General features: G+C 38.8%; 1 long non-coding RNA gene across 2 annotated transcripts; it reads right to left on the bottom strand.

Annotated features, from left to right (window-relative positions):
• Positions 1 to 6,526: 6,526 nt before the first annotated feature.
• LOC119857391 lies at positions 6,527 to 23,826 on the bottom strand. Of its 2 annotated transcripts, none has more exons than XR_005293565.2 (5): positions 23,798 to 23,826; positions 21,204 to 21,341; positions 16,770 to 16,888; positions 11,973 to 12,046; positions 6,527 to 8,813 (listed from the first exon to the last, which is right to left on the bottom strand). It is a non-coding gene; the product is annotated as an uncharacterized LOC119857391 (long non-coding RNA). The 2 variants fall into 2 exon arrangements; XR_005293563.2 differs by lacking the exon at positions 23,798 to 23,826 and adding an exon at positions 23,616 to 23,778.
• Between the last annotated feature and the right edge of the window lie 1,872 nt (positions 23,827 to 25,698).

Below are 25,698 nucleotides of genomic sequence, written 5' to 3'. Positions count from 1 at the left end.
CCAATCAAGTTTCTATTTTGGAAAGAGTTAAAAAAATATCATAAAGGAGCAGGAAACCATATCTTGAAATGTGTCCTTCAAATTCCTTCACAGCCAGGTCATGGTGTTCAAGTGCCAATTCACTCCACAACAACATCAGGTGGAAAGAGACAGCCTGCCAGCATTTTCCCAGTTCAGGGCCAGCAGGAGCATTTATTTCCACAGGCAACCTGAATTGCTAAGCTAAAGTGCTATATAATGCAATAATTAATGTAATACAGGGCAGCCTCAGTGAATAAAAATTATAACACTAGTCATTCACTGATAACACTAAGTCTGTTCCCTTCATCAAAATAAATCACTCCAGCTGTATAGCACACATTTTAATAGAAATATAGTAGATATGATCCTACGGTTAACAGCAGCCCTTTCCAGTTCTGCCATAAAACTCTTGTATTTAAATTGTGATTAAGGTAATACAAATGACTTCAAAATTAGAATGCTCTTCCTCTACTGATCTACTCCATTATTGTATTAAGAATCATACTTTGAGTGCTAAAAATATGTTTTTAACACTTATTATGGGCTCTTGACTGATGCAGTAGAAACACAGCCACAGGAGCGTGAGCTAGATTCTACTTAGGCTCCTGCATCATCAGTAGATTAGTTAACTAAGATCCAAGCAAAGCTATACAAATAAAATATAATAATATTAATAATTATTATTAATAAAAAAAATGGCCCTGTGTTTCATCAGAGAGTTTCAAAATTCTATCCCCCCCCCCAGCTGTAGTTCTGAATGCAGTGAATATATTATGGTTAAGACTAAGATTTTGTCCTGGTTATTTTTAGTAAAAGTCATGGACAGGTCACGGGCAATAAACAGAAGGCTGAAGCAGAGAATGTCCTGGAGGTCTCTGAAAGTCATGGATTTGGTGACTTCCATGACATAAACGTCACCTTAATCATAGTTAGCGATGTTTAAGGCAGAAAGAATATGAATTGAGTTTAATAGTGTCAACCAATTTATAGTAGACAAGTGTCCGCATCACCATCACTTCTCCTCCTTCCAAAAAGAAAGAAATCTACCACCCCAGTTGTCATTAATTAGGAGCTCTTGGTAGTCACAGCAGAGAGGCCAATGAGTAAGAAGCCAGGAGGTACATTCTCACCCAAAAGTGAATGCCTATAGGCCAGGTCTGAGACAGAGAGCATTGTGTAAGTGGAAAGCCTCCATTTCTTCAGTAGCCTGTCTGTGGCTAGAGGACTTCAACCATCAGAGCTGTCAATTCAGCTCCTTTCATAAACATTAAAATTTATTATATTTACTTTAAAACCATGAGATTGAATCACTCCTGAAGAAGTGGCCATCTAAAACAAACATTCATCCCAACACCTCATTGGTAGGCAGTCCTGGTCTCATTACCATGGAAGAACACTAAAATGTATCATTTTTATGTTTGCATAAATACTCCATATTGCTGTATCAAACAGCCCCCAAAAAGGTGTGTGCAGACATTAATTTCCAGCTGCACACTTTAGATGTGTACAGGTATTGCTTTGATGACAGTTTATTTTAAAGCAAAAGCAACAAAACAAAAGGAAAGTTATTCAATGCACTCACAAGAATGGGCTGACATTATCAAAATGTATTGGTCGTTTCTGCAGGGACTTAACACATCTTTGACACAGGAAGAATGTCTCTACTATTGTCCTAAAGAAGAAATGTTAAAGAGCTTTATGAGGTTAACTCTACTGACTGTGCACCACCGTTCATGACACAACATGTTCAGACTGGTGTTCATTGAAATAATTATGGTAGAATATTTGATTGAAATGTGTTCCCTCTTATTAAATGGGTTCAAAACCCAGAGAATGTCAACCACTTCTCAGTATGTAATTCAAATAGATTAGTGCTCAAGGTGAAACACTGAAGAGGAGATTTAACTCAGGGATGCATTATTACATTATTGGCACTGCAAAATATAGAAACAAAACAGTTTCAATGTATAAAGTGCCTCACATCTCAAGGTCATTTAATAAATGATACAGAGCAATTTAATAATACTGCCTGTGATAGCCAATGAACAAATTAAGCAACAGAGAAACAAGCAAGTCTGATTGAAACAATGACAGTTTTTTCTGCATTCTCTCCTGGCAACAGCTAAGGCAAAGTAATGGTGAGATACGTTAGCCAATATCAGATATTATCGAGCTTCCCATTAATAACTGAATATAATACTTGACTCTACAGCATCATATAAGGTCTTGCAGGTGAGTAGCCATTAACATTCACCTTTTGTAGGTGGGGCAACTGAGGATTAGAAATTTTAAACCATCTGCCAAACACAACCCATTTGTCTACAACAGTTGCCTTAAATTGCTCTCCTCCTCCTATGTCTGAGACATTACCAAAATAGCTTCTACCCGCCTAGTCCGCTGAAACTGGTCTTATGAAATTCTTGAATGACTTCTTCCTAACCAAATCTCAGGGTCTCAGTTGCATTCTCATCCTCTTGATCTTTGGACTGCTTTTTGACACTGTGTTCTGTACCATCCTAAACATTGATCAAGAAGTGACCTGACTGCAGAGCAAGTTTGGTCCAAAATTTGAAGGTCAAGAACGGCATCTTGAAACTATTATGGAATTACAACAACAGTAATATTTTGCATTTGCAGAACACCTTTCCTCCAGATAGCTCAGATCTTTTGTATACATTAAGCCTCACAACACCCATGTGAAGTAGGTACGTTACTAGATCTGTTTATGAGATGGATATGCTGAAATGACTTCCCTCGGGTCACACAGTGAGTCACTGACAGAGTCAGGAACAGAATCTAGGAGTCTGGACTCTCAGGCATGCATTCTAACCCCTAGACACTTCCTCTGGCAATTAATCTAGGCATGAGTTATGTTCTCACTCCAGCTGGTGCCAGTCAGAAGCCAAACGGAAATCTAAACATAAGTTACTTATACCAAGAAAGAATGGGTAGATGAAATTACATACAAATTACACCCAGGATATTTTGTTTCTGTGGGGTCAAGGGAAGGAAACATACATGTAGAGTGACCTTTAATTTCAGTAAGAGGATGGATACTGTAATACCTGTAAACTGGAAAAACTGAGTACAGTTGGTGCAAGAATTGAAGTACATGTGAGTATATCAGCTTCAGTAAATTGGTGGTAATAATGTGGGAGGTATGAAGCACATATGGAGCACCTAATTGCCTCAATTTTGCTAGAGAAAACAGTTGCAAATCTTTTGCAGCTGTGAGGAAATAGAAGTAGACATGTTCTTTCACAACATAAGAGCTACAGTATCTTATACATGAGGTGGATGATTTTTTGTAGGTTTTCTAAATGCTTTGGGCTCCCTATGATACTCAATCCTCTCAACAGCTCCTCAAACGAAAACTAGTAAAGATCTATGTCACACACAGTGTAATTTTTCTATTAAATTAAATGAAAAATAGTATTTGTCTTTCACATAACTGAATGGACCCATTCTTTGGATAGACCACTCTAATAACAGTATCATCTATAGAAGAAGATTTCGGGAACATCACTGTGTGTGTCATTCTGATATCAGTGTGAAGCGATGGAAGCAGCTACATGCACAGCTAAGAGCTCCTTTTATTCAAAATATAACCAGGTCTAGTCTCACTGGCCCTGTGGGAACCAGACAAAAGAGTAGGCTATACAGTGGAGCTCTACGAAGTGCAGCTCACAGTGGATGTTAGGGTGTGGTTTATCCCTCTGACATCTGGTTCCACAGTGCTTTAGTTTCTCTGTTCTGTATAATCTCTCATACACACACCAAATTTTAAAGTTCAAAGCTAAATCTCCCAAGGTGGGGTCTCAGGATGAGAGAATTTTCTGTATAAGAGTTGAACTATAATTCCAATATCAATACCAGAGACTTCAGCTCAGACGTGGATTTCATGAGAGGACATTGCCATCAGGTCAATCAGTTCTCAAAGTCTTTCACCTTCCCCTCATGTTTCCTTGTGGAGAGGCTCCCACCTTCACAGCTCAATACCCTCTTTGCCCAACAGGGAGCTGTCACTATCAGTCCTAAATTACAGAAGAAACTCCGACTCTTGCCAAGAATAGGCTGCCTCTTTTATCTCCCCATCCACCTGGCTACAAATCACCTGTTCTCAGTCCTTCAAGTCCAGTGATGAGGAGAAAAATCAGCACAGGTCAAAACTGGAACTTGGACCCTTGAAAAGACCAAGCTCACCTTATGATAGTGGAAAAGTTTGTCAATAATATATTTTCTACTTATCTTTGACTTTGTATCTCCCTGTCCCCCCTCCCCTCCATCCCCTGCTCTATTTTGAAAGTCACAGAGATTTGAGAAAGTTATTGCAAAAAAAGAATTCATCCAAAACATACCCAGACATGAGACAATTATTATATACTATGAATTATTATATACTATGCATTTCTTTTCAGAGTAGATCAATGCCTCTTTAAACTCCCTGTGACAATCAAAATACAGTAGCCTAAGAACTGGGTCACATTTTTATAATCTGTGGTATTACTATGAATGCTAAATGAATAGAGAGGACTGAACCAAGAGCAACATTTTGCAAGTATCCCTTCTCTCTCTCTCTCTCTCCCCCCTCTCTTTTAAAAACACATTTACAATTATTTTTGGCAACTGTAACCAGTCTGCAGGCAATACATGAATGAAAACCAAACAAAGGACAAATGGGCTAGAACAAAATATGTACTGGACTTTTCCAGTGAAACAAATGCTGCCTCTCTCTATGAAAGCACAGAAGGCCCTACATGCAGAGCGGAAGGGAAGAGGATAGGTGATGCAGAGGTTATATGGAGGAAATGCGCTTTCCTGTACATGGGCATCTATAGTACATGGTTCCTTACACTGTGGCAGTGCAGATGAGAGAATGGGGTTGAGTGCAAGATAAGGGCAAGAAGGAGGAAGGAAATGAAAGAAATGGGCAGTGCTGCTGCCATCTGGATCTTGAATCTTTCCTCAAAGGAGGCACACAAGAGTCCTAGTTGCTTTCAAGCTTACTTAAGAGCTATGGATAGAACTATGTGAAATGTTTCTAACAAAACCTCAAAACTAGCCTAGAGTGGGAGTTTCATAACAAATCTGATGGTTCATGTAGGTTCCAAAGGGTCTATGGCTATTGTAGCATATCTGGCCTGAATTTAGAGTGCTATTTGTGCCCAAATGCACAAAAGAGCCATACATATTATTTGAGGGCCTTTCATCAAGAGCCTTAAATAATTTAATCTATTTGATTTATCAAAAAAAGAAGATTGAGGGACGATTTGATTACAGTATATAGTGAACTTCATGGGGAGAAACTACCAGGTACTAAAGGGCTCTTTAATATGGCAAAGAAAAGCATAACAAGAAACAGTTGCTGGACAAATTAAATTGTCTGTTAAAGCCAGACAAATTCAAATTAGAAATAAAATCTGTGCCTTAATAGTGAAAGTGATTAAATAGTAGAACAGGGATTGGCAACCTTCGGCATGCGGCCCGCCAGTGTAAGCGCCCTGGCGGACCAGGCCAGTTTGTTTACCTGCCGCTTCTGCAGGTTCGGCCGATCTCAGCTCCCACTGGCCGCAGTTCGCCGCTCCAGTTCAATGGGGGCTGAGGGAAGCAGCGCGGGCCAAGGGATGAGCAATATACTTTTGACAGAGAAGATGCTTTTCATTGTTGAAATGGACTGAAGCCACACATTTCAGAACTGACTATCTAGATTTCATACTATTATTTGTGAATGTTTGGATCCAGAGTTTTGGTTTGGCCCATGTTTAGCTTTGGGATTTTTTTTTCCCCCCAAATAATTATCTGGCAGGCACAACTGAGACACTTCCTAATCATGTCAATGCAGTTTTATGAATCTCAAACTTTTTTCTTTTTCTGGCATGAACTACAAGACTTAGAGTTACTCATTCACGTGTATTAGAAATTCATGGTTTAATAATTTCCTCCTGTTAATCATATTCTGTGAATTGCTGTCTTAATTTTTTAAATGTTCCTTCATTTGTTTTTGTTCTGAGTTCAGTCTTATACATATTTCCTCCCTGAAATATCTTTGGAAGCAAGCTCTTGATGTAATTGGATATGCCATAATTCATGATAATATTCATGTTATAGTGAATTGTTCACTTATTTCTGGAAACTATAAATTTATGACATGAATGGATTATGTATCTATATTTGCCAGAGATGATTCAAAATGCAACATTCAAATCTGGGTTTGCATATTTGGAGGTGTTCAAACAGGTCTAGATTTTTAATTTATTTAATTTAATCTATAACTATTGTATCTGAATGACTTGACACAGGCTCATTCTTGACTCTGGGATGTAAAACACATTAAGTCATGTGGACATGTGTCCTTGAAACCTATTATTCTCCTTCCATTTTCCTCTTGGTAAGTGATTCTGAGCCCTTTTAATTGCCTCTTGTGGCACTAAGGATCTGTAACTTTGCTGCTGGTTTTATTCACAAGTCTGAGGAACCTGTGATGAGGGTTTTTTTTTTTAAAAAAAATAACATAGCTGCTTCATTTCTGCATATATTATCTGTATCGTTATTGCTTTGTGCAGTTATTTTAATTAATTATCTGTAGAAAACTCATTCACCAAGGGCAACATTTTTAAAAGTGCCTATGTGATTTAGGAACCTAAATCCAATTTCCAAAAGTGACTCAAGCACTTAGGGGCCCAAATCCCAAATGACTTAAAAATTAGGTTTGTGTCATTTCTCCACTGAAAAAAGAGTTGTAATTTAAGTCAGTGAGGTTATCACCAGGGGCAAATTCAACCCTGTCTCATGTAGATAAGGAATCTTTGCACCGTTTATGACCTCAATTGTCTCACAATTGAGCAGATAGTGTAGTAGTTGATTTGGAACAATACTGTACAAATGTTTCACAGGATAAGAAGGGCTATCAGAAGGCACTTCAAATTCAGGCTAAGATAAATATAAAATATGAAATAAACAAGTGCAAGTAACAGAGCCTGGTCCCTTAATTAATATAGTGTGCTGACAGCAATGCTGAGCAGTTAAATGCTTTGTTTTTGCTCACAGACACTTTAACCTGTGTTTGGCCCAGTCGTGGGAATTATAGTGCAGGAGGGTTTCTCATTGTTTTTGTTTCAAAACAGAAATAGGAATGAGTGGTATAGCTTGAAATAAATAACATCCCACTTAAGCCTTTGTCTAGACTTGATTGAACCTTTTTTTGGGTTCAAACAAGCTAAGGTAAGGTTTACATACATGTCTGACATTTTTATATTTCTAGGCCTGAGCAGATGTAGGAAATACATCTCACCTCTGCAATCTTATAACCCCAATTCCCTACTTCCCCCTCCAGGTCATTAAGAAGGTGGCAATGAATATCATCATCCTCACCCATAGCTTTGTCCTGATCCTCTATGAATCCCTTCACTGACTTCTGCATCAAGCTAGCTTTTCATTCTTGTCTTCAAAGTTCTACACAATTTTGCCCAGCCAAAATCTCTGCTTTTGTTTCTCATTGTGACCACACCACTTCATTCCTTTCTTCACCTCCATGGTTTCTTCCATGCTACTCCATATGTCTGCAACTGGTCTAGTGGACAGGTCCCTGGTCTCAGAAGTCCTGAGTTTTAGTCCTTGCTCTGCTACTATCTTGCTATTTGACCCTGGACAAGTTACTTGATCCGAGTCTTTCCTCTCACAACCTTTTCTGTTTAGATTTAATTAATTTATTTATTTATTTAAAGAGTAAGCTCTTAGGGGCAAGATTTTAACATGTGACTATGGTGCCTAGCACAATGGGCCACCGATTTCACTTCAGGCTTGTAGCTGGTACAGTAATATGAATAAAAATAATAATTCACCACCTGTTATACCTTTTCCTGCCTGGCCACAAAGCATGATACATTCTCCCCACCACAATTCACTATACGTTTTCCCAATTCAAGTACCTCCCAAAGACTCACTTCTACAGTGACAATGATCAGTGATTAAAATTGAACATTTGAAAAGTTCAGTGCAAATCCCTCTTTATGCATCCAGTCTTCTCCAGTTCTTTATGTTAGAATGTACATTCTCTAGGACAAGGACTGGATATATTTTAGAAGTTGCCAAGCACATTGTAGGCACTTATACAATAAATATTAATATATAACCCAAATGGATAAGAAATTCCTCTATGTTATAGATTTAGTGCGTGAGGAGAACAGAACAATGCCATTCACCCCTTCAATTGATTAACTCTTAATGACGTACATTTGGTTCTTTCCTTTACAAGACTGCTTGTCTTGAGGCTGTAATATATACACGCATGTGTATGCAATATATATACCCATATATATTACAGCTTCAAGGCAAACAGTGTTTTATACATAACACACCAATCTCAGATATAGACAAAGTTCCAAACATTAACAATATAAATAAATGGATAGATGGAGTGCTCCTTACTGGAGAAAAACAAAATCTTGCTCCAAGGGGCCAAGTTCTGTGGGAAAAAATGCGTTTCTGTCTAACTTTGGCTGGAAACCTCACTTCTTCATTATCGCTCTTGCATGTGGCCCATTTGTTATATTACTGAGGGTTATACAATGCTGTCAGCTACAGGGAGCAAGGGAGAAAGATTAGGTAAAGGGGCACTCAGATCACAGTTTTTCCTTGTGGCCAATTTTAGTGGCAGAAAAACAACCAACACAATTATTTTCTTTCTTTAAGGAAGGACGGGGGATTTTTACATGTGCTGGTTTCTGCACCCTCTTCCTCCAGTAGATCACCTTCAATTCCAATAGAGCTGTGAAACTGCCAGCAACAACAATCTGAAAATTACAAATGAGGGGGGGGGGAGACAGGATTAAAAAAGAGAAAGCAGGAAAAAAAAAAAAACTTCTGTTTACACAAATACTTCACCTATTGCCACTGATGTGCAGACAATCTAGCTGCACAGATAGTACTTCACAGTTATGCAGCCTTTTTCATCTAAGGATGTCAAAGCACTTTACAAACATGAAACTAAGCCTCAAAACACACTGGTCTGCAGTTATTACCCCCATTTTACAGCTGAAGAAAAAGGGGGCACTGAGGTTAGAAGACTCAAGGCTTTCAGTCTCCTGATTAATCTTTGCTTTTCATTTCTTTCTTCCAGTATTTACTTGTAAGTTATCATCCAAATGGCCTAGAGGAAAAGAATACATTTAAATTCTATGGGACCCCGAAGACCTGTACAGACTTTATGGGACAAGTGCTGGTCACCTTTTCCACAAGAATAGCTCCACCTGTTTTCCCAATTCTGCTCCCGCTGAAGTCAATAGGATATTAGTCATTGACTTCAGTGGGTGCAAATAATGAGGATTTGGCCCTATTTATCAAGGGCCTCTACCTCTCCTCTGCCAATGTACTCAGGCAGTTGCACAGAAATGTAAAAGTAAACAAAGCATAAAATAAAAGGAAAGAAAAGTCAGATGATGCGGCAGCAGCAGTATTAGAAAAATTGTGGAGGATCCTATAGTGTATGACACCCAAAACAATTATTTTCAGATGTCTTTAATGGTCAGACTCTATTCCATTTCCATGACCACTATCTATCTACAGGATATTTATCCCCATAGCATTTGAGCTCTTGCAAGATATCTCTTAAGGAGTCTTAATGACGACTAATTCAGGTATAACATTCAGACATCCCCAAAATGGATTTTTGTTTAATCTTCAGAAACACTGGGTTACCTTCTCCACAGCCCCATTTTTCCCCCTCACTTGTCAGCACTACACGCGACTAGAGTAGAGATGCTGAAATATGTTAAGACAGTGCAGTCAAGGGGAATTTTTCCATTGACTTCAACGGGGCAGGATTTCACCCCAGGTAGATTGAAGGAGGAAGTATTAGACATTTCTAACAACAAACAATAAAAAAGCCTGCTTGTTGTCGCAAGACTTCCAGCCCAGTTTTGTCAACATAATGAGTTTAATTATTTTAAACGGACGTTGTTTTTTCCCTGTTTCACATTATAGATGCTCAGTCTGGAACTCAGGTTCTGAATCCTTGTGGGGAGGAGGGGAATTCAGAGCCTGAACTCCAGCCTGAGCTGCAAGGTTTTCAGCACACTAGTGCGAGCCCTGCTACCAGGAGTCTGAGGACCTAAGCTGGGAGACTTATTCCCACATGCAGTGGAGACATACCTATGGAGACCTGCATCTGGTCCAGTAGGTTCAGGTAAGATGTGGTTAGGCATCTGCCTTTTGGGTGTTCCTCCAGACCTTTATATGCTCTCCTATCACTCATTAGGCCTATTGCATTTGTGAGTTGAAAAAAGTGTTTTATTGAACCCATTGTTTTATACAGATCAGCTTTGAGGAAAAGCTATAAAAATAATTAGATTTTCTGGTCACGAGGCTTATTTCCTAATCTATTGTTTATAGCCAAACAGGAAACCAGTGGCATTAGTCACTGGACGGCTATCAGGTAATTGTGTCAGCTTTATCACTTCCTGAGCTAATGCTTGTAGGAAGTGAATGTAAAAACAATAAAATTTTCAGTGGAGGTCCAATTACTATGTAAAAAATAGAAAACCAATAAGAGTTTAACATTTGACTGCAACTTCAATATAATATAGCTAACCGGAAATCAACCATAAAAATGGCCATCTGCCAGCCGAATGTAGTGACCTATACCATATAGGTTTTTTTGTTTACTTCTGGACATATCTCGGTAATGTACTAATCACTATTAAGTGCCAACTTTGAAAGAATTCCTTTTGTTTTCTCAATTACATATTCTAACATACCTGCAAACTTCTGGTACGTGAACATTATAAAAGTGAAAGAATATATGGACTCCAACCAAAAAGATGGTTTCAAATAATATCCAGATCTAGATAGAGATCAGAATTTTCAAATAGACCCTATCTGAGTAGAGCAAAACCCTACAGCCGGTCTTCTCCAAATTTTGAAGCATCTGAAATCTCGATCCAGGTGTGAATTTCACACTATAGGAATGAATAGAAGTGAATACTAATTAAAAAGATATCTAAGCAGGCCTCTGAAAATTAAAATTGAACAACAGTCATATAGAATGAGAACAGTTACCTTTCTATCCTTTCTCAGTGATAATTCTGCACATCGGTATCTGATTCAGGCGGGGACTGGGGCTTAGTATATAAAGTAGAAGTAAACTATTGAATAAGAAACAGATGTGCAGTATAAAAACACCCACGGATAGTATAATAAGTCTCTCTCTCTCTCATTTTATTATTTATATATAGTGTGGGGGGTGTATTTATACATTGAGAGGTTAATGGTTGCTACTGACAAGGGACTAGACAGCTTTTTCTGAAGCAGTTACCTGAGAGAAGAGAGTGGTACCAATCCACTTTGGCACAATATTTGTGCATTGAGAAGTTTACACTCCACCAATAAAACAGAAATATATATAGTGCAAAGTATACTGCATGCATTTCTCTCATATTACACACACACACACACACACACACACACACACACAGAACTATGTTAGAAGTATATTTAGGTTTCAAGGTCAAGCACTCAAAAGTTGAGAAATGCCAGAATAAAGGTTGCCTTCCAATTTGTTTTCCTTTTTCAGTGAAATTTCACTTCAATAAAATAGTTCCAATCATTTGTAGAGCTGTTCAGAAAATGAAAAATTTTCCCACAAACAGTTTAATAATTTGTTTTCATTTTTCACCACAGTTTTCTTTCTAAAGTCTACAGGTATTTTCTTACCAGCTCTATTGCACACTATTACTCATTTCAAAATTCACAGTGGAAAATGCCACAGAACAAAACCTTGTGTTCTAGACTTGATACCAGTTGAGCTGAGAGAGAATCGCTCCTAGACATTATCAATATACAACCTTTGACACAGGTGGGCAGCAAGGCAGTGTGGTACACAACCACATTAGCCAGTATGTTATAATATATTCAAAAAGGCACAACTGGGTTAAATACTCTGTATGTTCACTCACCTTGAAGATAACATGTAGAATCATGACTCAGTCATCTCTCTTTAGAGCTGATACCAACTGATGTATCCAATTGCCTATATAGTTGAATGAGAAAGTAGTTTGTACACAATCCCACGATTTAAGAGGGGGGGGAATTACTACACATTCTTTCATCTTTTGATAGAGAACCAGAGCACATGGTGAAATCAGGAATCACACTTTATTTCCATCTTGTATATCATTCAGACAACACTGCCCTCAGGAAGCAACCAGCACTAAAGGCATACTCACAGTCTTGCTTGTAGAAGCAAAATTTGTGTCCAACATGACAGATTTTTTTTTTTAAAAAGTCATGCTACAAGTGTGTATTACAGAACCAGGCTGGACTACTGGTACCAGGACAGTCTCAGACTTGTCCTGATTGAACTAAAATTTTAGTTCACTGCTTGTTTATAAAGGGATACAGTGTATGATCTGTAATCCAGTTTTAAAAGTAATTTTTTACTTAGTACTAATAATCATGTTAGGGAAACCACAATGCAAACTGGTTTGGTTTGGTAATTATCTGCATAGGACTAATATATATCTGGAATTGCATATTTTAAAGAAAGTTTGTATCAATTTAGCTCTGCTCTCCATGATAATTAATTGACTACAAAGATTATAGTGAACCTGATCTGACCTATGATTTTTTATTAAAATCATACCTAATTCATAGTCCCTGTTGGAGACAGGATACTAGACTAGCTAGACACTGATCTGATTTGGTATGGCTGTTCCCATGTGAATTTTGACTGAGTTTTGCTCTGAGGCATTAGCTTTATTCATACTTCTATCTCAAATAAAAGCTTGACGGGTGTTGAACTCATCTAGTTCACCACTAGATTAAATATTTGTGCCAGCTTGTGCAAAGGGGAACATCTGAGTTTCATATGACTCTACTAATAATCATTCTATATTAGTTTTTGTATACAGTGATTCAAAATTTAGTGCCAAAATTCTTTATGAACTTGTTTCCCCATGATGCATTTGTGATGTCTAATGAAAGAGGTGACCAAAAACAAAGACAGATGACAATGGATTAATTTTAGCACTACTTTATCATAGAGCAGATATGCCCATTACATAGCTATCGACTGTGTACAGCATCAGCTTGTTTTTTTTCAGTTCTGGTAGTGCAGCTGTGACCTGCAACCCTTCTGCTATTCCAGGCTTGAGATCCATCTAGAGTTGGTCTTAGGGATGTGTAAATAATGTGGTCCCACCTGACACACCTTTGCCCACCCACTCGGTATCCTAAATTATGAGCCTGGGAGGAGTGTCTTCAAGTGACGGTTTTCTTTTCTAAATAGGAATATGGAAGGGAGGCAAATGGCAGGACCCACATGTAAATGATGTGGGAGCCCTGCTCTTGGAGTGGAATACTATCATCAAAATGGCACACCATTAGATAATTCTTGTATTAATCTAAAACTAAGAAAGACCATGCCTACCAACCTGTAATACCCTCTGACATTCCATCATATTCTCCTAGTTTAGGCCTACACCTCTTGTTAGCACTTAAACTAGGGCAGGGATCAACCACCTTTGGCACGTGGCCCACCATTGGATTTCCCTGACGGGCTGCATGCCAAAGGTTGACGATCCCTGAACTAGGGTGACCAGATAGCAAGTGTGAAAAATCTGGACGGGTGTGGGTGGGAGCGCATAATTGGCACCTATATAAGACAAAGCCCTGAATATCGGGACTGTCCATATAAAATTGGGACATCTGGTCACTAACTGAAACATACTGTGCTCTGCCTTATGTGGTGGCTTTCCAGAGCACATGAATGTGTACAAGGATGTCAGTGCCACTGCCCTAAAAGAACATTTGAATTTGCGTCTAAAGACATGAGAGTCAAGAGCATTAAGTCTTTATGTCTAAGACCCCCTCAACCACCTGAAACTAAAGCTATTCACTTATTATGGTGGGATGGCATCTTTACTTTCACCTACACACTGTGATAGAATAATAAATATATATATGGCCAGATTTTGTTCTTGTTACTTACAATAAGTAGCATCTGACTTCACAAGTAGTCCCACTGAATTCCCTGCAATTCCTTGTAGATTAAAGTGCCATTCAGCACAAGTAAGGGGAACAGAATTTGGTCCATAATAATTACTATCACTTTCAGGGTGTTTTTAAATGCCCATGTAAATGGTTGTACTGAAACATGACTTTAGAAAATGGTGCAGAACGAAATAGTACTGCAGAGGCATTTTTTAAAAAAGCATAAAGAAAAACTGCTTCTTGATAAACTGACAAATAATTTCAGTTCAATATTAGAGAATAAAAGCTGAAAGTGAAAGTTTTAGCCATAGGGGTCCAACAAAAGCGAAACTGCCAAAGACAGTAAAAGTAAGCTCTTATAAAAGGGAAAGTAATTTTTCATACTTCTGTGAAATTATGGCTGAGTCTTTCATTGTGGAGTATTACACTGGATTTAAAGTGCAGAAAAGGTGCAAAGAAAACCTTTCAGGCTAATGTTACAGTCCATCTGCTGGTACAGAGTTTATTTTGCTGACTGTTATTTGGATAATGTGATTTGTTCAAAATAAGAAACCCAGTATGGTTCAATCTTTAATGATATGGCACAAAGGAAGTGCATTGCTTTACTGTCCATATAAAATTACTATGACACCTGAAAGAACTGACATACTTTAAAAGGGAAAAAAATGTGATTAATGTAATGCTCATGAAAGTTTGTTAGCATGACAGCACTAGGGAGTAAAGTTTTTCATCCTCAGAACAGGGTCAGTTCAGATAGCAGCAGGACAGTTCCTTCACTGTTCTTCCAATATTCCTCAACCCTGAACCTTAGGAACAAACTCTACAGAGGAGAGAGGAGTTAAGTCTTTATGATCCATTCAGCCATTTGCCTCTATGCTGGGAACTGCTAGTTGTAGTGGTATTTCTGTGAAGTAAAAAGCTGTCCAATAGAGACTGGACTTGACCACTTCCTCATACCTCCTATGATGTATTGAGGACCTTCAACTCCAGTTGGCTTCAGTGGAAGTTAAGTGAACTCAGTGTCTTGCAGGACTGAGCCTCTCTCCTCCACAAAAAAACCCAACAGCACCAGAACTAAAAAATCCTGAGTAACTAACATTCTGGGATGGATTTCCCCTGGGATGGATTTCCACTGGGAACCCAGTTTATGAAAATATTCTTGTCTCTCTCACATCCAGTCACTAAGGAACTTACAACAAGCCCACTGTTTAACTCCCATTTTCACTTTATATGGCCAGCTTTTCATCTCAATACAGACAACTGACCTTCCTTTCTCTTATCCAAGCAGAGCATTTCCAGCCATCTTGTCAACTATTTCACACCACAATGGTGTGGGTACCCTTCATTTTTACCCAGATGGAAGTTTGATAACCATCATAACAATACATAACACTTACATGTGGTCTTTCATCCACAGATCTCAGAGAATTCAAGAAGCATTAATTAGGTAAGTCACACAACAACTTGGGAGCCAAAGAAGTATTTTTATCCTAATTTTTTAGATAAGTAAAATTGAATCATTGAAAGGTTAGGTGACTTGCCCATACAAGTCAGTGGCAGAATTGGGAAGGGACAGCAAGAATGTTTGCTGTTCTAGCCACTAGACAAATTGCATCCCTAAATCAGAAAGGCTATATGAAATAAAAAGTAGGAACACCCCAGATTCAAATATGCCATGTTCCTCTAATCTCCACCCTGTTGCTTCTATTTCTCAAACACAGAGGCTGGCACGTATCAAGGCCTAAATTTCCCCTGGCCTTGACAGACACTAACTGGGATGATCATCACTTGAAACCTGTGCCGTTGCCTATGTGACTTTTTTTAAGAGGCGCTCAAATCTCCTTTAGATCAGTTAGCTAATTGGCTCTCACTACCCTAATTGTGCTCACCTGTAAAATGAAATGAAAGCAAAACAAAAACAAAATCTGTTCCTTCCCTTTAGATTGGAGTCTGGAAGACTGGTTATCACTGGAACACTGGTTATCATTGGGATTGGCCACTTTTTGTCTGAGCCCTCTATCACGGAGATAGCTGTACATGTAGCTCTATCCTCTTCCACATGGACAGGAAGATTATCAAAATAAACCTGCCAAGAAGCCCCTCCCTCCCCAGTAACTGAAATATTAGACTGCTTTGAAAAAGAAGGTGGGGGGGAAGCCCTCAATTAGGTTGAGCAAGATTGAGATGTAATTTTATATGTATATGGTATTTTAACTTCAGTGTTATTGAATCCTGCATTCAATTACATTGCAGTTGCACTGTTAATGATTCCCTATGTAAATATACAGTATCATACCACAAACCAAGAGCAAGGTGGTTAACAAGAGGTCACACTGTTTAAAAAAAAAAAGAAAGAAAAACAGATAAGATGTAGCTTTGGGCCACTTTGACCTAGCCTTCCATGTACTTTTTTTGTGCATGTTCAGATAGGTTATGATTTCAACCCTTTATCCTCACTTCACATTCTCCTTTTCTTTAGTTAACCTTCCAGTATACTTTAAGATCTCTTTTGATTATAATGCCTAAAAGGCTATATGGGCCATAAAACGGAATATCTGAGATTTCTCACTGGAACAGTAGCACAGCTGTTCTGAAAGGATGAGCTATGTTTTTATTCCATGTGCAATTTCTGCCACTTTGCTGCAGCACTACACTGCGGTGGGGTCTAGATGAAAATGAATCTTGTCTAACTTAAAAAAACAATGTGAACTTGAAGACTGAAGTGCTAGGAACCATAAGTATTCTGAAGATGAACATTATACCTTTGAGATGACAGTGGAGTTAGTTTCATGTCAAACTCCCATGTTCCCTAGGTCAGAGGTTGACCTCTGAGGTTGAGAGTAAACACCTTAAGAACAGCTGCTTCTGGAAGAAACTTCTCCTGTAATACAGATAACTTAAAACAGCAATAGCAAGTGTTACAAATTAATTCAGCTTATTATAGATGTGTCTTCAAAGTTACTCAGAGGTTTAATAACTCAAATTGAAAAGAGGTACATAACAGAGATAGTGAGAAGAATCCAAGACATGTTTAGTTGCCTGCCATACTAACTGATTGAAAATATGTATAGGAATAATTTCACCCACCACTGAAATGCAGCCACCTCAAGGGTCAAATGTGGCAGCTGTCTAAACGTTTATTTAGTGTTGCCATGTGTTGCTAGACGAAGAAATGAAGAAGAATGCCATAGCCATAAGAATCTTCTACAGGGCTTGTATACAGATAATAAAAAAATGAATTGTTTAGAAACAGAATATTTTACCAAGTTTTCCCAAAGAAGCCTGTGGCTCTTTTAATCTTAATCTTACCTTTAATAAGGTATTTAAAAATATTATAATTAGCATTGTGGAAGGTTTAATGAAAATACATCCCCCAATTACCAACTATGTGGAGTAATCTTCCACCAAACCAACTGACTTTATCCCAGGTATAAAGTATTTCCAACAGGCTTGCACTAATGATAAATTTGTTCCTCTGTTTAAAAATATCAGATCCTTCCTTGTATTTGAGGTCAGCCTGTGTTTTGTCATTAACGTCAATGGGAGTGGAAGTCAAGTCATAAAGTTATCTAAATGGACTAAATTAAAGGGCAGTACACTTCAGGCTAATAAAAAACAATTTTTGTTTGTGCAACATAGAATCAATCTTTGTCATTCACTGCAACAGGAAGTCATCAAGGGTAGATTTTTAAAAAGAACTGGATTATAATATTTGTGGATATTTAAGCAAAAACTATAACAAGAGGCAATCAAATCTCATGCTTCAGGGTGTAAAGTGATCATAATCAGGGATCAGGAAGGAATTTTCTTATGTAAAACATTGTACAATTGTCCAGGTGCAAGAGAGGGATCAGGTATTAGTCAGGGTTGGGGCAGGATGCCAATTATGGTCTGTGATATAGGTTCCTATTAAAACACAGATGTTTACTTTAATTGCAGGTAATGTACAAGAAAATGTTCCCTGCTTCAGCCAAACAGATTGCATTGTATAAAAGACTGCAACAGATTGTTAAGAAAATATAGGTTACATTTTAAAATAAATACAAATAAGAGCAGTGGGATAGTGAGATGGGTTTTTAGTGTTGTCATAAAGCAAAAATGTGAAGCACAGAAACCTCAGACACAGTTAGGTCCCATAACTCAACTTTATATTTTATCCAACACCTGGACCTAGGTTAATATTGGCCAATATTACTAGATTAGTCGTCATTTCTGCTTCATAGGGACATTCCACCTCATCTTCAAGGCTGTTCTTTCAGCAGGGAAAGAGACAGCAGATCCAGGGCATAGGTAGCAAAAGGAATATGCTTACTCAGGAAAAACAAGAAAGGAGAAACTTCTTGCTTAGTTCATGGCTGCCCAGAAAGTATTGCTTGCTCTGTCACAGAGCCACAAGTAGGCACACACGATGGTCACAAAGGGACGGGCTCTAAAAGGGACAGGCAATCTAAACAGTGTACACCAAGGGTTCTCAAATTAGGGGTTGGACCCCTCAGGGGTGGCGAGGTTATTATGTGAGGGGTCATGAGCTGTCAGCTTCCACCCCAAGCCCTGCTTTGCTTCCAGCATTTATAATGGTATTAAATATATTTAAAAGTGTTTTAATTGATAAAGGGAGGGGGTCACACGCAGAGGCTTGCTATGTGAAAGGGGACACCAGTACAAAAGTTTGTGTATACCAGTGATTCTCAAATCGATTGTGTAAAATTTTGGATTTAGGCTTCTAAATCATGGACATGCTTTTGCACGTGTTACTCTTTCACTATAAGAGCCACTCTCATCATTCAGAGACGAGCCAGAGGAATGATTAAAGGATGGGAAAACATGTTTTATAGTGAAAGACTCAATCTATTCATCTAATCAAAGAGAAGATAAAGGGGTGACGATCACAATCTATAAGTACTTAGATGGGAAATACAAATTTGATAATAGAAGGCTATTCAATCTAGCAGACAGATATAACAAGAGTCAATGGCTAAAAATTGAAGTTTGACAAATTCTTACTAGAAAGATGCAAAATTTTAACAGTCAGCTAATGGAATACTGGGACAACTTACCATGGGTTGTTGTAGATTCTTTATCACTGAAATGTTTTAAATCAATATTGCACATTTTCTTTCTAAAACATATGCTCTCATTCAAGAACAACTGTTAGACTTGAGACACGTATTAATACAGGAAGTCCTATGGTCTGTGTGATGCAGGAGGAGGTCAGACTTGATGATCATAGTGGCCCTTTTAGGCCTTAAAATCTATGAAACCTAGCACCATTCTCTCCAAGAACAATGTATCCCATTCAGTTACTTTTAACAAAGAGGATGAGAAAAAGGAAAAACATGGAGACAAAACTCATCCCTCACATAAGCAGACACAAGCAAGTGCACAACTGAATATTTAATTGTGCTAGCTTATGGCATGGATCCATTACTTGTATGACTTTAAATAGTCATTGTCATGTAAACTTTGCCCTAAAATGTAGGGGCCAACCACAGCTGATGTAAATTATTACTGCTTTGTTGAAGTCCACAATAGGGTCCCTTTAAAACTAGAAGAAAGCAGCATACTGCAAAAGTTGGCCCTGTAAGCTCCAACCAAAGGAGACAAGTTCCCATAAATGGGAAGATTCTGCACCCCCTACTGATGGTGAATAGCACTTGGCAGGTAGCTCCAGTAGTCCCACTGAACTAAGCATGAGTTCCTGCAATTTAGAGTAAGCCTTAGTAATTCGCAAGACAGTTTTCAGTATAGTGTGCTAGTCTGCCACACAATAAGTTGCTGGATAGACAAGCCCTCAATGTTGTAGATTGTGCCCTAGTGTGGTTGTGAATGCTTCCTTAACTAACAAAGGATGATCTCAGTTGCTATTTTAATACTTGAAATCAGGTAAAGTGCACAGCCTTCCCTTCTGACTTGACTCTTTTTCACTGAGGTACAATTAAAAAAAGTTTGCCTTATTTCAGATAATTTTCTAGTGCTGGGACTGAATCCCAAAATTAGGATCTTGGATTCGAATTCCTCCACAATATCTGTGTTATGGGATATGTAATTGTTGTAGGCCCATGCCTGTTGCAAAGACTGTCATTTTATTATCCCCCCCCCCCCAACAACAACATTTATAGTTGGTCTTCATCTTAGAACACTCACTTTGACATGAACAAGTGATTGTGCCCTTAAAAGCAGTGTGCTCCAGTTATGCGTACAGAAACCACCACTTCAACAGTATGTGCAAGTGGTTGTCTACTGCTTTTCCATAGCCAATGTGGTTTCTGCAAGTCCAAATAATACGTATGCTCACTATTGCAGGTGCAATGAATTGCAAACTCAAGAGTGGGCCTTCAAAAACAGATGTACACATTGAAAATGGCCTAAATGTACACTGAAAAAATGTTTCAACTTTTTTTGTTTTAACAACTGCCACAAATAGCTTCTGCTAAGAGTTCTAAACACACAGCCTATCAATTCCAATTCCCTTTAGCTCTGTTTAAAAAAAAAGAATCTATTGTTGGTAGCTCATATTAAAGATAAATTTATGGAAACTTATTGATCTATTAAATTAAGGTGCTTGCTCTTCAAGCTTCTGGAGTAAGAAGTCCTAATGAAATAAATACTCTATAGTGGATTTAGCTCATTCAGCCCCCAAGGGATAAGAAGTCCCCATTCACCATACCCTACCAGGCAAATAAATTGATACGAGAGGTACACAGGGCCAATTATCTCTCATGGAAACTGATTGCTTTTCTTATGCCTTTGGTGTGACTGTTCCCTCTGGATTAGATTTGAGGCTTACTGACATGATACAGAGGAAAAGGCTTGTATTCTTCTTGCCTGTAACTCTATAAATTTGTGGATAACCTTTACTCAGCAGTTGTTTTATTGAAGTCCCTTAGCTCAACAAGTTTATCCTTCAGTAAAATAAAATACATTAAAGAATTAAGCACAAAATTCCTTTATTTCATTGCTGACATTTTCTGACCATAACCCTAATAATTAATATTTCCACACAAACAGAACTGTCTCAAAGGAATAATTCAAACCTCATAACCTCTGTCAGTGTCACTATCCCAAATTTCACAGATTTAGAAACTGCGTCAAATAGTAGTTGTGTCTTGCAGAAAGCCTATGTCAGTGCTGTGACTCAACCACACATTTCCCACATCCTAGTCTTATTTCTTAGCCATAAAAACACTTTTGCTTACCACTAGGCATCATAATCCAATACAGTTAATTCTGAGGAAGTTGTATGGGGACTGAGCTCTCAAGCCATTGGGACAAGTGACCCCAGTTAGCAGATGATTGGTAGCACAGGTTTTACTGTCTCCTAGTTTATATTCCAGCTATGTAAATAGAAAAATGAGAGCAGTTTAGGTTATTTGCACTGTTGAAAGGCACAAGCAGAGAGAAGTAAGAATTTTCTTGGACAAAACCTGTTCTAGAAGACCAAAAGAAAATTGTATCATCATCATATTAAAATTGTTTGTCTTCATAGTGATCAGAGGACTTTTTAAAAAAAACCTGAAACCAATAGTTACAAATAAATCAGACCCTCCCCCCACCCCCCTCGGCATGCTATATGCCATACAAACACAGAAACCACATACCACAAATAAACCCTTGAGTCTATCCCTAAAAGGTACCATCGGTCTTCTCTGGCAGAAAAATGGAATTGACTTCCAGAATCACAAGGCAGAGAGAAAACATTTTGCCTTAGTGGAGCTATAGCCATATTTCCCTAGTTCACTGATTAAGGGCATCTTTAAGTAACCCTCAGTGTACTCATAAGGTTGCTGGACTTATACTACAGGCTTGTTTACACAGCAAATTAGTGTGCACTGTGCAGCAAGCCGGGGTCTAAATCTACAGTGCTCTATCCTGCCGCGTACTAAATGGCTATATTGGTCCTGCTACCACATAGTAGAAGTTCTGTAGTGAACTTTGACCTACCGCTGTTTGACAGAGCGCCATGGAACTTGTAGTGTATAGTGACATGGTGTGTAGAGTGCTGTTGTACATTAAAATTCCATGTGATGTGTGTGTGTGCCTACCTTTGAATCCTGATGCCACTGGTGCCCTGAGCTGTATAGCAATGGCCGTACATGTAAGCAGAAGAGGTTAATACATTCACAGTGGAGCATGATACAGAAATTTAGACTGAAGGTCATTTTTCCCCCCCACTTATAGTTTATCTTCTAATTGGGGTAGCAGAACCATCACACCTCCTGCCTCCTGTTTTCTGCAGATTACTTTCTGCATCAGTAGTAACATGCATCAGTTTTCAATCCAGTGCTGCTTATCAGGTCCTAGTGCTTTTCCACCTCACTAGATTGTGGCCTGCTGCTACATAGCCAGTGACTGGTGGTTGTGACTTTGGAAGAGTGATCAAATGAGGGGGATCCATAAGAAACAAGACCAGCATTGATCAAACTGGACAAAAACACAAGTGTAATTGCAAAAACAACAAAACCCAAATATCCTCCCCCTTTCTGGGTGTCCCACTAATAGACATTACCTTGTCATGAAGTGAGCTGTAGCTCACGAAAGCTTATGCTCAAATAAATTTGTTAGTCTCCAAGATGACACAAGTCCTCCTTTTCTTTTTGTGAATACAGACCAACACGGCTGCTACTCTGAAACTTGTCAGACTAGACACTGTTTTCCTGACAGATTGTCCCAGAATGTGTTTCAAAGTATATTTGATTATGAAAATATTTGTACAAAGAGCAAGGGCCACTAGAGAACCATGCATATTCACACACATGGGTGCACACAATACTGTACTGCTGTATGGGTGTAATGATCAGAACTATCTTTGTCTGAATTGTTTCTCCTTCCCTTTCAGCAACCTCCAGAGGAAAAAACCCACATTTTTTAAAATTGCTTTGGGCCATGGAAATGTAATTTTAGTAAATTAAGACATTATCCTGGCTGGTTTATGACCAGTTTACTATGCCTTAATGCTCCCTCCTCCTTACTTTGCAACGTGAGACCTCAATAAACAATCCCATGATCTTTCCAAGATCATTCTGCAGACTTTTGTGATTCAAGGCAACAGCAGGTGATATTCATTTTGCAAAGAGAATATCAATGCTGGTGAAATATGTCATGTCAACAGCCCTAGAAAATAAGTATTACTTTGTCTAGCCAAATAAAGGATTCACCAACAGCAATGGCAATTCAAGCTTTCCCCACACTGCCCCATCAGTGTACCTCAAAGTGGATCTGGAACAGTCACTTCTATGGTAAAAGAGTTTAGTCTCAAAGAGGCTGGGTGCTGTACCATAGTCATTTTCTCATCCCCGATACCCCCTGCAGGCTGCCAGCCAACTTTTTTGGAGTGGGGGGAGGTCTTAAAGGGCTTGGCCAAGTCACAGAGTCCAAATGAACCCCTTCTAAGGTACTAAAAAGAGTCCAGCAAATAAAATTGTCTTTGCCTTTGCAAGGTCTTCAGTCTTGCTCTGGGTCCTTTTCATACAGCCCTTTGCTTAGGCTTCCAAATAAGCCCTACCCCATTTTGGCATTTATGCCATTTTACCTGTAGGTATTAGGGGAACTGAGGACCACCCATTACTCAGGGTGACAATCCAGGTACCTTATATACAGCAGGTACATACCACTCACTTCAATCCTTTGCAGCTAGCTTCCTGGGCCTCTTTCAATAAGGTACATTAATCTCCAACCTAATCTTAGGGCCAACATCTTCAGGTCCTTCTCTCTTTGCTATCTCAATGTAAAGTCAGCCAGCTATAAACTCTGACTACTTGCTAGGCTCCTTTAGCCAAAAAGCAGCACCAACCTTCACTCCTCCCTTCCCAGCCAGGAACTGATCTGCCAAGGCACTGCAGCTCTTTTTATCTGAGCCTGCTGGGCTATGATTGGCTGTCAGTAGCTCTTCTAGCCCTTGGAGGACCAGGTCTCTCTAGTTTCTAAGATGATTGCCCCAGTGAGGCCTCTCTAGGCAGGCCTGGAGGTCCTAGCTTTGCTGCTCCCATTTTCCTGCATCCTGGGGTGGGGTGTAGCACAGCAGCAGGGCCTCCAGCAGGGACACAAAAGATTGGTACACCCCATCATAAGTCACCATGATCTTTTCAATCCTTAGACTTTCAGTTAAGACTCACAGAGGGGTTCCAGGCAGCGTCAGTAGTAATGATAGTTTCATGATGTGGGCAGTTTTACACAGGGAATTGGACTGAGATTTAACAAATAACTTCATATTAACCATTGAAGAGCCATCAGAAAGCAAGATTTTTGGGTAGAATATGAATAGTATGACATTCAGGAGTGCTTTATTTCCTGCCCCAGTCACTTGACTAGTTAACCCTGTCATGTGGCTGCTGTTTCAGATAGAGCTAACCTGACCTAATTTTTCAATAATGATCTAGAAGGGACTGGTTTTACAGCTGAAGACTATGACCCTAAATTATCTACTCCCTGCACAAAAGAGGAAGCATTATAAAGTAACCGTTCTGCCAGATGTTACCAGTAGCAAAAAAAGGGACAGCTAGAATTAATTATCTAGGAGTTCCTCCTGGGAATTTAACCAATAACACTGGCTCAGGCTCCCACCAAGAATCCTGACAAAGAAAATAAAACTGTATTACCATCAAACACAAAACGTAACTGATTTTTGACCTAGATGCCCCAACCAGTCACATAACTGAAATGCACCTGAGGCCTGGCTCATTTATTCATTTCCCCTTGTTCACCAAGAGATACTAGCAGAGATCTCCCTCCCCTATGGAACCCCTGTCCATCTGGAGTTCTCAAGCAGATCTGGATCACTCTTGTATTTCTTCACCAACAGGTGTCAATAGTGAGCTCCTTATTCTCTAGGGGGTTCAGGCCACAGGGCTTACAGAAACTACCTCTTATCCCCAGAACTAGAACTGGTCAGAAAGTTTTCAATGAAACAGTTTTCTATCAGAAAATGCCATTTAGTCAAAATTAAAATGTTTTGTGGCAGAGTGTTGATTTCAACAAAATTTTTGACAGAAGAGTTTCAAAACAATTAAAAATTGAAATCACATATTGCATTTCAACTGCATCTTTATTTCAACATTTATATTATTATATTAATTATATTATTTTATATTGAATTAAAATTGTATATTTATTATATGCTATATTATGTTTAAAAATTATTGAAATGAAACCTTTTGACATTATCAATACAAAACATTTCAATACAGTCACTTTAATGTTTCCAAATCCAACTTTTTCAGAATTTCCAATTTCATGGACATTTAAAAATGTTGACTTTTCATCCCAATTCAGGATGAAAACAAGTTTTGAAATGTCAGAATTTCCTGTGTTATGGATATTTCATTTTTCAACCAGCTCTGTGCAAAACTATTGCTAATATCCAATATATGAGTTTGGGATTGATCCAGAATTTTCTCTGTGTGTTTTTAACAGGCACCTCATGTTGTTACTGCACAATCTGGAACCCTGAGACATTCTTTCAGAAAAATTCTGGGATGGGGGGGCAAAGTTGTACCAGCAATCCTGCTTCCCCTCCCTGGTGAGGATGTGGCTACTCATGAATGATTCACAGGCCAGACCCATCCTACAGGGGTTGGGGAGGTGGCAGGCTGGGGATGGGGTTGTCTCACCAATGGCTGGCCCAGGGCAGCCATCAAGGCCTGGCTCACCCCATGTTCAGCTCCAGCCCAGCCCATCGCTGGTGCTCCTATCCGG

The sequence above is a fragment of the Dermochelys coriacea genome, chromosome 6, assembly GCF_009764565.3.
Source record: "Dermochelys coriacea isolate rDerCor1 chromosome 6, rDerCor1.pri.v4, whole genome shotgun sequence".
Lineage (NCBI taxonomy): Eukaryota > Metazoa > Chordata > Testudines > Dermochelyidae > Dermochelys > Dermochelys coriacea.
Note: the sequence above shows the minus strand (reverse complement) of the source record. Positions and strands in the feature narration are given on the sequence as shown.